Consider the following 15,123-nt stretch of genomic DNA (forward strand, 5'->3'; position numbering starts at 1 on the left):
CAAACTGTCCCGTCCGCCTGCTGCGGGAGCCTGGCTCAGGTGAGGGACCTGCTCCACGGGCCAGTGGCACCTGGGACTGGAGGCCCGTGGGTGCTAAGAAGTACCTGCAGTCCTCTTTTTTTTTTTTTTTTTAAGATTTAATTTATTTATTTGACAGAGAGTGGGAGAGCGAGAGAGCGAGCGAGAGCACAGCAGGGAGAGCGGCAGCCGAGGGAGAAGCAGGCTCCCCGCTGAGCAGGGAGCCCGACGTGGGGCTCAACCCCGGGACCCCGAGGTCGTGACCTGAGCCCAAGGCAGATGCCCGAGCCCCCGGCCGCTGGGGTCTCGCTCCCGTGCCAGCCTTGTCCCCCCACAGACCCGGTGACCCGCTCGGGGAGGCAGCACCCCAGCCGTGTGGCAGTGCCGTCCGGGTGCCATGGGCAGGTGGATGCGCCCGGGGACAACTGTAAGCCGAGGATTACGGGGTGACGTGAGAGGGCGCTGCGTTGGCGCCTCAGCTTCACAGAGTGGGGAGCGGAGGGAGACGTCGTGAGTGGGGGCCGTCCTGCAGAGTCCGCATATTTCTGCTAAAAGAGGTTTTATCCGGCCCGGCCCCGGCTGGGGGGCTGTGAAAGGAGCGTCTACTCCTGGCCTGTAAAGTCACAGCTGGCCAGACCCTAATGTCCGAGCATGATTTGCGTGGCCGTGAGCTGGCGCTGCCGGGCTGCTGGGGGCCGTGAGCGTGGCCGCGTGCTGGCGGGGGCCCGGGCCTGGGAGACCGTGCGGGGTCCCCGGGAGCACACGGGGTGAGGGGTGTCCCCGACACGGAGAGGCTATCAGCGCACACTCGCTTCACACTCGTCTTCAAACCCTCAGGACAGCCCTGCTGACGGCTCTCGCGGGGTCCCTGGTTTGCTGGGGGAGCTGAGCTCGGAGGCGCCAGGCGCCCTGTGCAGGTGGCACAGCCGGTTAGGGACAGAGCTCGAGGCTGAGCCCAGAGCAGCAGGCCTCGGGTAGGGCCCAGGCCCAGACCCTCGGGAGGCTCCCAGCCCGCCCCAGCCCTTCCCCTCTCCGCCATGCGACCTCGGGACAGGCGTGTAGCCGGCTGGACCTCAGTTTCCCTGTCAGATGCGGGGGACAGAGGAGCCCATCTCAGCAGACAAATGGCGGGTACCAGGGGCTCCCCGGGTCTCACAGCTCCGGAGGCCGAAGCCTGGCTCCTTCGGGAGGCTCAGCTCCTGGTGGCCGCCCGCCGTCCCCTGCGCCCCGTCGCCTGGACCTCCGCCCTGCCCTGCACGGCACCGTCACCTCTGTGTGTCCCCGTGTCTCTCTTCTGTCTGTAGGAAACGCGTCACTGGGCGGACCCGGGATGACCTCCTCTCCAGATTCTCGGTTTCATCACATCCACAAAGACGCCGTGTCCCAATCAGTCCACCTGCATCCACTCTCGGGGGCCGTTTCTTCCACCTGTGAACCCACAGAAAGGGCTCGGGCTGTCGCGTGTACCCTCACGCCCGGGCGCTTGCTGAGTCCCCACAGCAGCCTCTGCAGGCAGCCCCACCCACCGCCCCGCCTCCCTTCCTGAAAACTCACACCCCGGTTCCGGTTCCGTTTGTCTTTCCACCTCTGGGTCTCACGGGCTAACGACGCCCAGATGCTCTGCGACCTTCAGTTACCCGCTGGCGAGCAGGGGGTAGGGGCGCGGGGGGCGGGCTGGGAGGGGCTGCCCAACTGCCAGGGAGCCTCCCCACCTTGACCCCAAAACGTGGATGGAGCACTGGCCGTGGGAACCGTTACCGGGGCGTCGGCCTTGAGCTTCCGGGGAGAGTAATGGGCTCAGGGACGCAGCTCACGGCAGGAGACGCGGGTCTGGGCCTCAGGCGGGTTGGGCCTCGGCCTGTCCTCACCCCGTGACGGCAGGAAGGAGCAAGCTCACGTGCTGAAGAGACTTAAAGTCTTTTTATTTTCAAAGTAAAGTTTGGGGGCCCCTGGGGGGCTCGGTCAGTGAAGCGTCTGCCTTCAGCTCAGGTCGTGACCCCGGGGTCCTGGGATCGAGCCCCAGGTCGGGCGCCCCGCTCAGCGAGGAGCCTGCTTCTTCTCCCTCTACCCTCCCCCACTCATTCTCTCTCTGTCTCTGAAATAAATAAAATCTTTCAAAAAAAAAAAAAAAAAAAGAGTAACGTTTGTTGCCGCCAGTCCCGGAGCAGTCACGCTCTGCGCGGGAAATGCGGGGAACGCGGAACAGAGGGGGTGCAGGTCGCGGTCGCTCAGCCCCGGGGCCGCCGCCGTCCCTTTGCAGAGTGTCTCCTTCCAGGTTGCCGTCTTCTCCCGCGCGTAGCTTGCCTCCCACAGGCGGATGCTGTTCACGCGACTCCACGTCTTGCTTTTCCCGCACCTGCCGTCACGGCAGCTGAGGGGTTTCCCGTGTGTGGCGAGTTCCGTGCACATGGGATGCCCGGTGGCCGGCCGGTCGCGCGAGGGCCGTGCAGCATCGGCCAGACGTCCCGGGCTGTGAGAGGCCGGGGTCGCCCCGCGCCTGGCCCGGGCTGCGCAGCTGCCGTCGGGCCTCCTCACCGCGAGCGGCTTCTTCTCCGTTTCTGTCGCGGGACGCCCGCCGGGCCTGGCGCTGCCTCTCGGTGTCTCCCGCCCCCGGGGCCTCCCTGCCCAGAGCCAGTGAACCCTAAGTGGACTCGCAGGCTCCGGGCCTCCAGGGAGCTCTGGGCGCCGGCGCAGGCGCAGGGGTGCGGGGCAGCGGGGGTCGGGCGTGCCCTCCCTGCGGGCGGACAGCGGAGGGTGTCCCTGCCCCACCTGCTCTCTCCCTCCCTCCAGCTCACCCCTCCCGGTCTCCTTGGGGTGCCTTCTGGAAGACGCCAACTGCCAGGCTCTCCACCCTAAAGATGGGGACTCCGTGGGTGCCGTGGGGCCTCCGCTCAGCTAGACCAGGAAGTCCCTGTGGGACCCCCCGGGGTGGGCCGAGGACACCCCCGCAGCTCTGCTCAGAAGCGCCCCTCGGTCTGAGCTTGGCGCCACGTGCCAGCCGCGCGAGTCCCCACATCCCCGCCCTCTGGGACGCTCCTGCTGGAAAATCGCTGACTTGACTCAATTTCCTCATTTTATAACTGAGCGAACTAATTCCAGGGCGAGGAAGGGCTCATCCAGCGTCTCGATAGCACCCACCTCCCATCCCCTAAATCATGGCCCTGTGGCCCCGGAGGCTCAGGGTCGCCTCCACCCCCCGATCCCGGTTCTCCAGACCTCCCTTGGCCGCGCACGGACGAGGACCGACCGAGTGGCCCCGCGCCTGCTGCCCCCGTACTGTCCAGCTGGCTCCTCGGCCAAGCTACTAAGATCCCGCAGTTTCCACTGGTTGTTGGGTTCTGCCAAGCCCTCTGCTGCTGTAGTTTCTAGTCGGTTCTGCAAGGAGGGAGAAAGAAGGCAAATGCCCATCACTCTGCTGGTGGAGGGAGAAAATGAAGAGCCGTTCCCGAATCTCCGAGGTTGTTTTCATGCTTGAAAATCCCCGATCTTGTCCTAGATCGGCCTGCGGGGACTCAAGACGGGCCCCCCACCCCCCATCCCCCGGGCTGATTTGCCGACACCATTAGGTTTGTGGCCAGCACCAGGTCCCCTGGGGGAGGGGGGACACCCGGTGGGGGGCGCAGGTCTGGGCTCCAGTCCCCCGAAGCGCGTGCGTGTCGCAGGGGGTGGGGGCAGCCTTCGGGCAGATGGCTGTGGGCTCCCGGCCGGCGTGTCCCCCTCGGTCTGGGGCCGTCTCTGAGGCAGGGAGGCGTGGAACGGGCCCGCTGAAGGAAGGGACAGCAGCTGAGGATGCCGAGTGCCTGAGATGAAATATGGATGAGCCTTTTTCATCCCAGTAAATTGGTAGCTGGGGCTGTGGGCGGTGCTGGCTGGAGGCCGCGGGGTTGTCTAATCTGATAATGGCCATTTTCGGCAGCGCTCCCTCCCTCACCTCTGGTCTCTCATTCTGTGGGTTTCCTGGGGGACGGCGGGCGGGGAGGGACGGGGGCTGGAGGGAGCTGATCTTCTGGGGGGGCGGCGGGGGGCTAAGCTCTGCTCTGAGCCGGGGCAGAGGCGTCCTCACGTCCACCAGGGCAGCTCCTTCCATCCCACGGGGACTGGGACGGTTCCTGCCCTGATCCCCCGCATTTCAGCGCCTAGCACAGAGCCCACGTGTGACTCGCCAGGCTCAACTGGCATTTGACACGCGTGTGAATGAAGGACCTCTGTACGCAGCCCTTTAAGAACTTGCTCTCTTGGGGCGCCCGGGGCGGGGGGCTCAGCGGGTGAGCATCTGCCTTCGGCCCAGGGTGTGGTCCTGGAGTCCCGGGATCGAGTCCCCCATCGGGCTCCCTGCATGGAGCCTGCTTCTCCCTCTGCCTGTGTCTCTGCCTCTCTCTCTGTGTCTCTCATGAAGAAATAAATAAAATCTTAAAAAAAAAAAAAAAAAGAACTTGCTCTCTGCCGGGTGTCAGAGTAACATGATCTACTTTAATCCAGGCGCTTCCATCAGCGGGTACCCATTTAGTCATTCAGTCCATATTCATGAGCACCTACTATGTGCCAGACAAAGAGCCTGTGTTCAAGACGCTCACATCCCAGTGCCAGGGGTCCCTGCTCTCAGGGAATGTTTAGGAGGCAATTTCCCAAACCAAAGAATTAAGCTGAATGGTGGGGTGTTGGAAGCTGCGGTCGGTGGGTGGCGGGAGATCTCCTGTTGAGGACAGGGGAAGGCGGACTTCCAAGGTGCTGCCTTGTTTGAGTGTCACGTCGGTCTGGGCTAGGCTGGGCAGGCGGGTGAGACCTCATGGGCTCATTCCAATTTGCACTGGGATTTGGCAGCGGGGCCAGCATCCTGGCTCTGGAGTGAGACTAAGAGCATCACCAGGCTGTTTCCCAATGTTCTAGGCTGGTTGCTATGAACAGCTGGGGCCGAGAGAAGGAAAACTTTCTCCCCGTGGCAGCGCCCCAGCTCTGTGATGTGCCGCGGTCCCCCGTGAATCAGGGTTGGAGCGATGCCTCATAAATGTCAAGCCGAGAACGTTGATGTCCTGGGAAGCAGAGAGACACTAGCCACGGAGGGTCCTTGTCACGCTCACGGGGGTTAACAGGACAGAAAGGGTTAAGCTGGGGTGTCCCCATGTGTCCCTGCCCACTCGATAAAGGGGGTTCTCTTCTCCTGGGTTCCTTCCACCCCTATTTGTCCCTCTCCCCAGTCCACGTCATCAGTCCAGCTCTTTGGCTTTTGAGATATAGAATCAGGGAAAATAGGCTGGAAAATCTGTAGCTCAGGAGTTGGAGTGAGGACTCGGGGATTTGGCAGGAAGGAGGCAGGGGAACTGAATACTGTACGGATATGGGTGAGAAAGACAAGGAGACTGGGATGTTCCTCTGCCTATGTGTCCCCTTCCAAAGGCCTGAAATATGCAGTTGCAGAATGGAAATAATTTTAAGTGACTTTTTTGGTTCCTGGATTCCTTCATCATGGTGCCACTGACCGTTTAGATGGAGGTTTTAGTAGGGTTACGTGTCATAAGCCCAAAGACCAAGATAACTCCTACCATGTAGTAAAGGTTATTATGTGCAATATATGAATAAAAATGATCAAATACCCCACATTTCATTTAACAACACTGTTCTGCTTTTTTCCTCTTTTATATTGTAAGTTTTGACCTCCTCAAGACTGCTTTTTTTCCCCTTCTGTGCTGACTAATAGAATTCCAATATTGGGTCTTGAAACTGTAGGTCCTTATAACTGCTGGTGAAAGAAATCTCAGCAAGATAAGAGGCAAAAAAAAAAAAGAAAGTCCCCACTTTCCCTGCAGCTATAGGAAAGCAGATTCTAGTCTGCATGAAAAATCCATCCTTGCAAATGTTATTTTGAACAAAAGAGTTTTATATGGCAGCCTGACTTCGGAGATGGTTGCAATACTCCTTAGTAAACAGTTTTCACTCTTAAAGAAACCCCCTCATAATTTTGATTGATTGTCTTACTTAATAATTTATTACCCTGGTGATAATATGTAAGTGGATATGTCTGTTTTCTGGAAGGCGTAAATATCTGTGAGTTGTTTTTGTGAAACCAGAGGAGGGTGATGGGCACTGCCTCTCTTCTCCTGCATGAATGAGCACGAACAAACCCAGCATTGTTGGAATTCATATTTAAACAGGGAGTTTGAGAGCCCCTGCCTCATTTCAATTAAGGGGAGCAAGGTGCAGAGTCCTTTACCTGGGTTATCTCGCTTTAAGCCTCATAGCAACGGCACAAGGTGGGAGCCGTTGTCATTTCTCTTTCACAGACAGGACAATGAGACACAGTGAGACTAAGGGGCCAGGGAACACACAGCTGGCAGGGGACAGAGCCAGGAGTTAGAGCCAGGCTGGCTTACAGACCACACTCTTAGCCTTAGTGCTGTGTACCTGGGGGAAGGCAGTTCGATTTTGTCTTGTGGATTGATGATTCTGGGAGGTAGAGGATGAAGAACTGGGGACCTCGTGAGCATCTGAGCATTCAGGAAAACAGAGAGAAACCTCAGAGACAGGCCAGTTTTGCAAAGCCTGAAAGGAAGGAATAAGCACAGAAATGAAAAAAAACAACAACAACAAACCAAAAAACAGAGGAGCTGCATTTAAAGAGTGTTCCTGAGTCTGAATCCAGGAGGCTGTAGGGGGAGCAGGGGAGTGAGGGGAGCCCAGGAAGGGGCTGGATGGGTTGTGAGAAGGACTGGCCTGGGTTTGGTGGGTTAAAAGGACATGGACCTCAAGGTCAATGCCACTGACATAGTATAACGGGGGGGGGGGGCACCATTTATAAGGAAAAAATAGGTGAGTGGTAAACCCTGGACTTGGGCAGCTTGGGGACCCTGTCTGGGGACATGGTTTAGAGAAGCAGCCAGTTCACTGGATAGAAGAAGAGGGAAATACAGAAGAGCTTACTAAGTGCCCTAACGCTCTGCCAGGATAATAGGGCAATATGAGGCCTAACACCTGCAACGGATCACATCATCTTTTTCACATAATCACTCCTGCCAGTGGTGAAAGTTGGTACCTTTGGAAATGGTGGGTCCCATGGGCAGTTCTTCAGGTGTTAGATGTAGTGCTTGTTTGTTTGATGTGCTTATCCATCCACGTCCTAAGTCCCGTGGGAAACAATCTCTCTAACACCCTCCCCACACACATGCACACGCACACGCACACGCACACGTGTACACAAACAGTTCTAGTTATCTTTTGCTGCATAACCCATTATACCTAGACTTAGTCGCTTAAAACAACCATTTTATTATGATCCTGGATTCTGTGGGTCAGGAATTGGGGAAGGACGCAGCAGGGGTGGCTTGTCGTTGTTCACATGACGTGTGGGAGCTTTCCAAAGAGGACTCACTCCAGGGGCAGGAATCATCTTGAGGCAATGTCGCACATGTCTGGTACTGGTGTTGGTTGTCTAACCTCCTCTGGGGCCATCAGTCTGAACACCTGCCCTTGGCCTCTCTACGTGCCCTGGGCTTCCTCAAAAACATGGTAGCCTTGAATTTCTTAAGTGGGGGCCCAGAGCTTTAGAGGTGAGAGTCTCAAGAGGCAAAAACAATGGAAGCAGCCAGTTTCTAAGGGCTGGACCTGGAAATAGGGAAAGCATTACTTTTGCCATATTATGGCGGTCGAAGGAGCTGTGAAATCTGTCCGGATTCAAGGAGAAGGCCCATAAACTCAACCACGAGATGGAAGGAGTGTCAATGTTACATTGTAAAGGAGCACGTGGGATGGGACCTATTGTGGGGGCCACGAATGGAAAAATACAACACACATATACTTGATCTTGGCGTGGTTGTCAACAATGGTGTTCTTCTTGTCTGGGAGCATGAAATTTTGGGCCTATGGTGACCCTCTGGGCTACTGGCTGGGGCAGCTCCACCTGCAGAAGAATTCCAAGCAGACAGATGCAGAGCTGAGACAGAGACAGAGTTCTAACGACATTGCTGAGCCTCTGGATAGAGTCATGGCCCCATCCGGGTCTCGTCTAGGATTTTCATGTTTCTGGCACAACTGAAAGAATTCTTAACAATAAAGCAAGGGAGAAAGGGATGGTTGTACCACAAAACTAGTGAAAGGGCCAAGATTTGGAGCCCAAGTCTCATTCTGTGGGGGAGAAACTTCCCCCAGAGGGAGGAAGAACATCTTCCAGGGGAGAAATAGTGGGAGACTGCTTTGGGGGGTTTCCACCTCCCGTGGAGTATCTCACCCCCATTCCTTCCTCTCCTCTCACTGTGATTTTATCCCCGAAAGGATCCGGGAACCGTGGAGATAACCTAGAAGTTGGGCAATTACAAGCAGCTGCTTTCCATTCCTGTGATATTGAGCAAGACACTTAAATCTCCCCTAGGCTCGCTGTTCTCATCTAAAATGTGGAGTTCGTAGGGTTATGGGAAGTTCTTTTTTTTTTTTTTAAGTTTTATTTATTTATGATAGTCACAGAGAGAGAAAGAGAGGCAGAGACACAGGCAGAGGGAGAAGCAGGCTCCATGCACCGGGAGCCCGATGTGGGATTCGATCCCGGGTCTCCAGGATCGCGCCCTGGGCCAAAGGCAGGCACCAAACCGCTGCGCCACCCAGGGACCCCAAGGGTTATGGGAAGTTCAAACGGGATGACACACATGGGAATCCCTGAGCACAGTCCTGGGCACACTGCAAGCTCTGGACGACTGGAACCTGTTACATGAGCTCTGGGTGGTCGAGATTCCTGTGATGTGAGCACAAAGATGGAGGTCCCTCGCCTCCCACATAGCCTCCCTCGGCTCTGCCCAGCCTCCTCTCACTGCCTGTGGAACTATTAGAAATGACAAGAGGCTCTCTTGCAGATTTATATGTACGGGTGAGTGGTAATTTCCACAACAAACACAGGCACAAGCAGGCGGGGCGCAGATTCCTCCAAGGCCCAGGCGCTGCAAAGGGAACACCTCCTAAATCAGGATGGGCGAATAAAGCCCCCGGCGCTGTCCTCTCTCCCCATGCTAATGAGCTGACACATTCCAATTATGAGCCCAGTGGAAGGGCCTGGTCATGATGGAATTTGCCCATGGCCTCAAGCCTGAAGTGTCCTGGGGATGACCAGAGATGTTGCAGGGCAGCCAGGGGCCCGCAGGGGCTTGAAGGGGCTGGGAAAGGGGAAGGGGCTATCCAGGGTGAGGTGAGGAAGCCTCGCAGAATGCACTGCTGTCAGCTGCTCCTGGAAGAGTTAGGATTTACCCGAGTGAGTTGTAATTGCATCTAAGTCCTCTCTCATTCACTTGGTAAAATTTGTGAATAGTACGTGTGACCTCGAGGCCTCAGTTTTCCATCCTGAACGATAGACATGATATTACATGCTTCCCATACTTTTTTGGGATTTGGGGAGTACAAGAAGAGATACCAAAGAATGTGGGAAATTACGGTCCTAGGGCCATTGCGGCTCTAAAGACTTCCTGAGCTGGAAAGTAATGAAATTCAAACCCCTCATTTCACAGTTGAGAAAAATGAGGCCCAGGGAAAGGAAAGGATCCGCCTGACATCCTCAAGTGAGTTAGTGAATGAGATGAGATCAAATGCCAGAGGCCCCGATGCTAAGTCAAGTGATCTTTGTCTGTTCCCTCGTTGCTCAGTTTGCTCCCTTCCTGGTGGTCGTATTAGACGCAAATTCCCAAGGTACCCATGGCTGGCAAGCCTAGTTGGGTAGAGCATGGGCTTGTACACTATGCATGGTGGTCTTCCTGGGTCTTCTGGTTGGTTTGGGAAGTAATATCCCTTTTACATTAATGCTCTAAATATCATATATGTTGATGCTGTTGTTCATTGCATAACTGATAGTGTATAGTCTCCCCCCTTGACATCCCATCAGCATGAGCCTACAATTCCCACCGGCTGGAGGGGGCTATTTCTCAGATGATGGACCATGAGGAGTGGATTAAGTGCTCTGCATGTCCTTCCTCCCCAAGTGGTAGCCCAGGAATTGAAAGAGTGAGAAAAACTGGCATCAAAGAGGCAACAGATCCTATTTCTGGATGAGACGGGTGTCTCTAAAGCCACTATTTATTCATTCTTTCAATGGTAAATAAACCATTGTGACCTGTGCATGTTCCCTCATAATATCTCACAATAACCCGTGTGTGGCACTGGTTACAAGAGGGACTGGAGAAAGGGAGCGTGGATGGCTCAGAGAAGTGCATTCTTCATTTTGGAGATAAAATTCCGAGTGGTGGGAGATGAGAAGGGATTATCATCACCACCGTCTCTCAGTGGGCCATTGCAGCAGCCTAACTTGGTCTGCTAGCTTCCCCTCCCACTCCCCCAGTCCATTCTCCCCAAAGCAGCCAAAAAGGCAGGCTGCTTGGAACATGAATCAGATCCCTCCCCTGCTTAGGATCCGAACGTCTCGTATGACTCACAAGGTCCACGAGGTCGGGTTCCTTCCACTTCTCCAACCTTATTTCCTCCGTGTCTTCCCTTCATGCACTATACGCCATTGGCACTGGACTCCTTGCCACCCTTTGAACATGTCACGTTTGTTTCCAGCTCAGCCCTTTTCCTGGAACCCACTTCTGACAGCTCTTCCCAAGTCTGGCTCCTTCCCATTGTTCAAAACACAAGTCATACATCATCTCTTGAGAGCAGCCTTCCTTGACTCTCCTAGGGAGAGTAGTCCTCACCCTGTCACCACACAGCCCATTTCTCTACTTGTTTTCTTTACAGAACTTACAGTAGAACTGAAATTATCCTCGTTATTGATATATTTATGTGTTTACTGGTCTTCTCCTCCCACTAGACTGTGCGCTCATGAGAGCAGAGAATTTATTTGGCTCACCACTCTCTCTCCAGCGCTTAGCACAGGCCTGGCACACACTAGGCTCTCAATAAATATTAAATGAATGGATTAATTAATTGATAGTGCACATGTAAAGGAAAGATATCTTTTTTTTAAAAAGATTTTATTTATTTATTCATGAGAGACAGAGAGAGAGAGGAAGAGACAGGAAGAGGGAGGAGGCTCCATGCAGGGAGCCCGATGCAGGACTCGATCCTGGGATTCCAGGATCACGACTTGGGCTGAAGGCAGATGCTCAACCACTGAACCACCCAGGTGTCCCTAAAGGAAAGATTTCTAAATGACCTTGCTTTTCACTCTCTCAGAGAGGAAGGTGTTCTTTCGCATCTAGGTTTCAAAGGGAAAATAAGTTGGGTCCCAGGGGTTCTGTTCTTCTACCCGTGTGCTCCACTGACAATTCTATATATGAGAAACCCTATTTACCTGGGCATTCCCTGTAGTGCGGGTCCCTCGGGAAGCACCTGGATTGGAGGAAGGAGGTGGAGGTGGAAGGGAGGTAAGTAAGTGTTGAGTGTTTTCCAAACCAATCTTCCCATCACACATACATTTTTAACGCTGTCAGAATTTAATTTGTTATAGGAAGCTGGAAGCAGTCGCGGTGTGTGTAAATAGGCAGCTGTGGGAAGACTGCAAACCAGTCGACCGCACAGTCCGCAGACCAGTCAACGTCTGAAGCCATTTGATGCATGGGTCGCTGTCCCTGGTGCTGAAATAATAGGCTCCGCTGGGCACCCGGGCCTCCCGGGCGGGCCACCTCTGTCGGAGGTGCTGAAACAGCCTCTGCGAGCCCCCCGGGGCACGTGGTCACCAAGCCCCGCCAGGGTTGGGTCACCGTAATGGCAGCTGTTGGAGACCACCAGGCTGGTCTGTAATTCAATTCTAATTTGGCATCTCTTGAAGTTAATCCAGGAGCTGCTGCGACAGCCATCCTATTCTGCTCTAGGGAGAGTGGCAGGGCTATGGGATGATGAGAACTTTTGGCAGCTCCACGGGGCACGTCCAGCCTCAGGCATTGTGAGCCACATCAATAATGCCACGAGGAAGGACAGAGGTGCCACAGGTCGTGGTTCACAGTCTGCGTTCACCATGACACCTGTCAGTCGAGCCTTACACTGCATGGCCTGCAGTGGTGCCTCTGCCTGAAGATCCCCATGCCTCATTATCCTCATTTGCGCAATGGGCAGGTGTGTTTCCCGTTTCCCTCAAGATGGAAGATAAAGCTCAAGCTCTGTGAATTTCACGGCCCTCAAGAAGTGATTGACAGATGATGGTTCAAATTTTGGACTGATGGAGTGGAGTGACCATTTAAAAATATCTGCTAGTCATCTTGAGGAGTGACTTGTATAAAATACACGCATCTTAAGTAAAAGTGTGTGTGCGTGTGTAACCACCATCCAGATAAAAATGCAGAACACTTTTAGCACCACCTCTTTGTGTTGCTTCCCACCCCTTTTCTGACATGTCATCATAGATGAGTCGTTCTTGTTCTTGAACTTCACATAAATGTATCTGCTCTTCTGTGTCTGGCTTCTTCCATTCAACATTGTGTCTTGAGATTCATCTATGTCACTGCATAGAAGTAGTTCATTCTTTTTTTTTTATTTCTGTATAATACTCTTTTGTGTAAATAAACCACAGTCTATTGATCCATTCTACTGTTGATGGACATTTGAGTTGTTCCCAGTTTGAGGCTGTTATGAATAAAGCTGTGAACATTCCTGTGCGTGCCTTTTGATGGACAAAGCACTCATTTATGTTGGGTTTATACCCAGGAGTGAAATTGCGGATCATAGTATACAGATATGTTTCTAAAGGGGGTTGCGTCAATTCACAGTCATTTTTAAAAAATGAATTTCTCCTTTCTGATTTTGCCTTTCTTCATTCTTTTGATCAACAGAGAAGATGTTCTAGGGAAAAACTCTGTTTCAATAATGTGGCTTTAGATTTTCCTGGGACATTTTATTGATCAATATTGATTCAATGACTATTCCCCACTAGTCTCTTCCTAGAAACCAGAGACATTCTTCTCTCAGAACCTTTCCTGTCTTTGGTTATCGCCATGACTGACTCCTGTGATGGAATGTGAACGAGATGACGCAGAGCCTCGATTGAATAACCTTCTCCTTCTTCCTCCACGCCCCAGTTACATGTCTGAGAGAAGAATCTGTTCAAGAAGAGCTGAGAACGTGGAATTTATCTCCCAGTGCAATGGAGGACTCTTGGGAGCTCAGTTAAAAATCTGCAAGGAATCTTATGCCCCAAGAATGAGATGGGGTTAGGTAGCAGGGAAAATATCAAGCTCCTTCTCCTTTGTTCTTTCCCATTCTTGTCTTTTCTCCAGATTTTATGAGATTTGGGAGCATTGTGTCGACTGCTAGTTTACAATGTTTAAATAATTTTAGGATTCAAATTTGGACTGTATTATTGACAGCTCAACAATCTCAAGGGCACACATGGAGTATTTTACAGATCGTCTTAAACACTGATCCGTTCATTAGAAGACCCAGTGCTCACAGTCTGCCTCCCCTCCCTAGCTATACTCCCTGGCCTTGGGGTCATGAGATTTCCCATTACACGTCTACTTCCTTGTAAAATCTCTCTCAGTTGTTCTATGCTCCCCTCTTAAAAACACTGGTTCTCTGTCCTTCTCCCTCACTCCTTTCCTCTGGACCTCTTGTTTTCCCTCTCTGCTTCCCCTCTCACTTCCTTTTGTTTGGCATGCCCTTTGGAGAAAAGATGTCTGGGTTCTGAACAGCCCAAATGGCTGGTAAAAAATAAAACGAGACTCCAGTGTTCTCCTGAGATGGAGCTAAGGGTTCTTATAGCCCCTTTAGAGGTAACAATAGAGATGGATAATGGTTTGTACTTTATGAAATGGAAGCAATCAGGGCTATGCCAACAAAACCCAAAGACGTTCCACCCTGCCTTTCTGCGTTGAGGTTGGAGAAGCTCTTGGCCTGAGACTTAAAGGACTTGAAACTTAGGATGAGGAAAGTTAGTAGAACACATTTGTGGTGTACCTTGACTTGGATCCCTCTGGCCTAGGGAGTTGGGGGTCAGGCAGGCAATGGTGGGACAAAAGAGGGTGCGGTGTTTACCGTGGGGCCCTGGGAATCTTGGAGGGTCGCATAGGTCCTCGACATGTCTTTAGGGAGTCCCTGCAGGACTGGGATTAGGAGTTCTGCCTGTCTCAAGGTTATTTAACTTCTTCATCAGCCATCAGGGCTACCTGCGGGTCATACAAAAAGTGATCTCACAGCTGCAGGATTCTCTCCTGGTCCCCCCTGCCCACCCCGGCCTGAAGATGGTCACTGTCAGCACTTTCCCTCTCTATGTAGATCAATAGGGCCCTTGGATATGACCTCAAGTTCAATTATGGCTTCAATTATGGAATAAAGAGGCTGTTATTGCACACCTACCTCTTATTAAAAACACTACACTGGGGGGCTGGCAGAGGCTGGACCTGGGGGAAATCATTAGCCCACTAATTTGAAATCAATTTAAAATGCATTTGCTTAATGGTATAAGCCTAGTAAATTATCTATAAATTGTTAATTTAGTTGAATGTCACACCAGATTTTCATTTTATAAATTGCATTTTGGTATTGGCAAATGTATGTGTCCTTTCTCTCCCCTCCACCCGTGCTTCCTCTCTTTTTCTAAAACCTTGATAATCCATCATCTGGGATTCAACCTGTAACAGGAGGGTCGAACACAATTCGAGCCATAGTAAGAGGCCTCGTGCACTCCCACTCATTCCCTGGGAACCACGACACCGCCTTGTGAGTAAGCCTGGTGAGTGACACATCGTCCCGTGACCCCTGTTCCTCCGGCCTGACGGTCAGCCGAGCCCCCAAAGCAAAACCACTCAGCTAACCCACAGCTGACTGCAGACGCAGGAGGGAGCATCTAGGATCAGAACAACCACCCAGATGAGCCCAGCTTAATTTAATTAGCTTACAGACTCATGAGCTAAATACATGGCCGTTGTTTTAAGCCACTGGTGTTTGAAGTGGTTTGGTAGGCAGCAGTAGAGACTGGTATGTCGGGACTCAGCTCATGTGGCTTCCACGGGTTGGATCCCAGGCAGCCTGATGGTCTGACCACGGGGAAAGGATGTGTCCCAAGGTATCAGATGCCTCAAGGACCCCCTGCGGCCCAGAGTCCCCGAGTGGGACCCTTGGAATTCAGCGATCCAGGGGACAAGGCGGGGAGAGTCTTGCCTCAACTTCATTTACTGTGGGATCTTGGAAGAAATCACTTCACCTCCC

This window comes from Canis lupus, chromosome 5, assembly GCF_048164855.1.
Source record: "Canis lupus baileyi chromosome 5, mCanLup2.hap1, whole genome shotgun sequence".
Classification (NCBI taxonomy): Eukaryota; Metazoa; Chordata; class Mammalia; order Carnivora; family Canidae; genus Canis; species Canis lupus.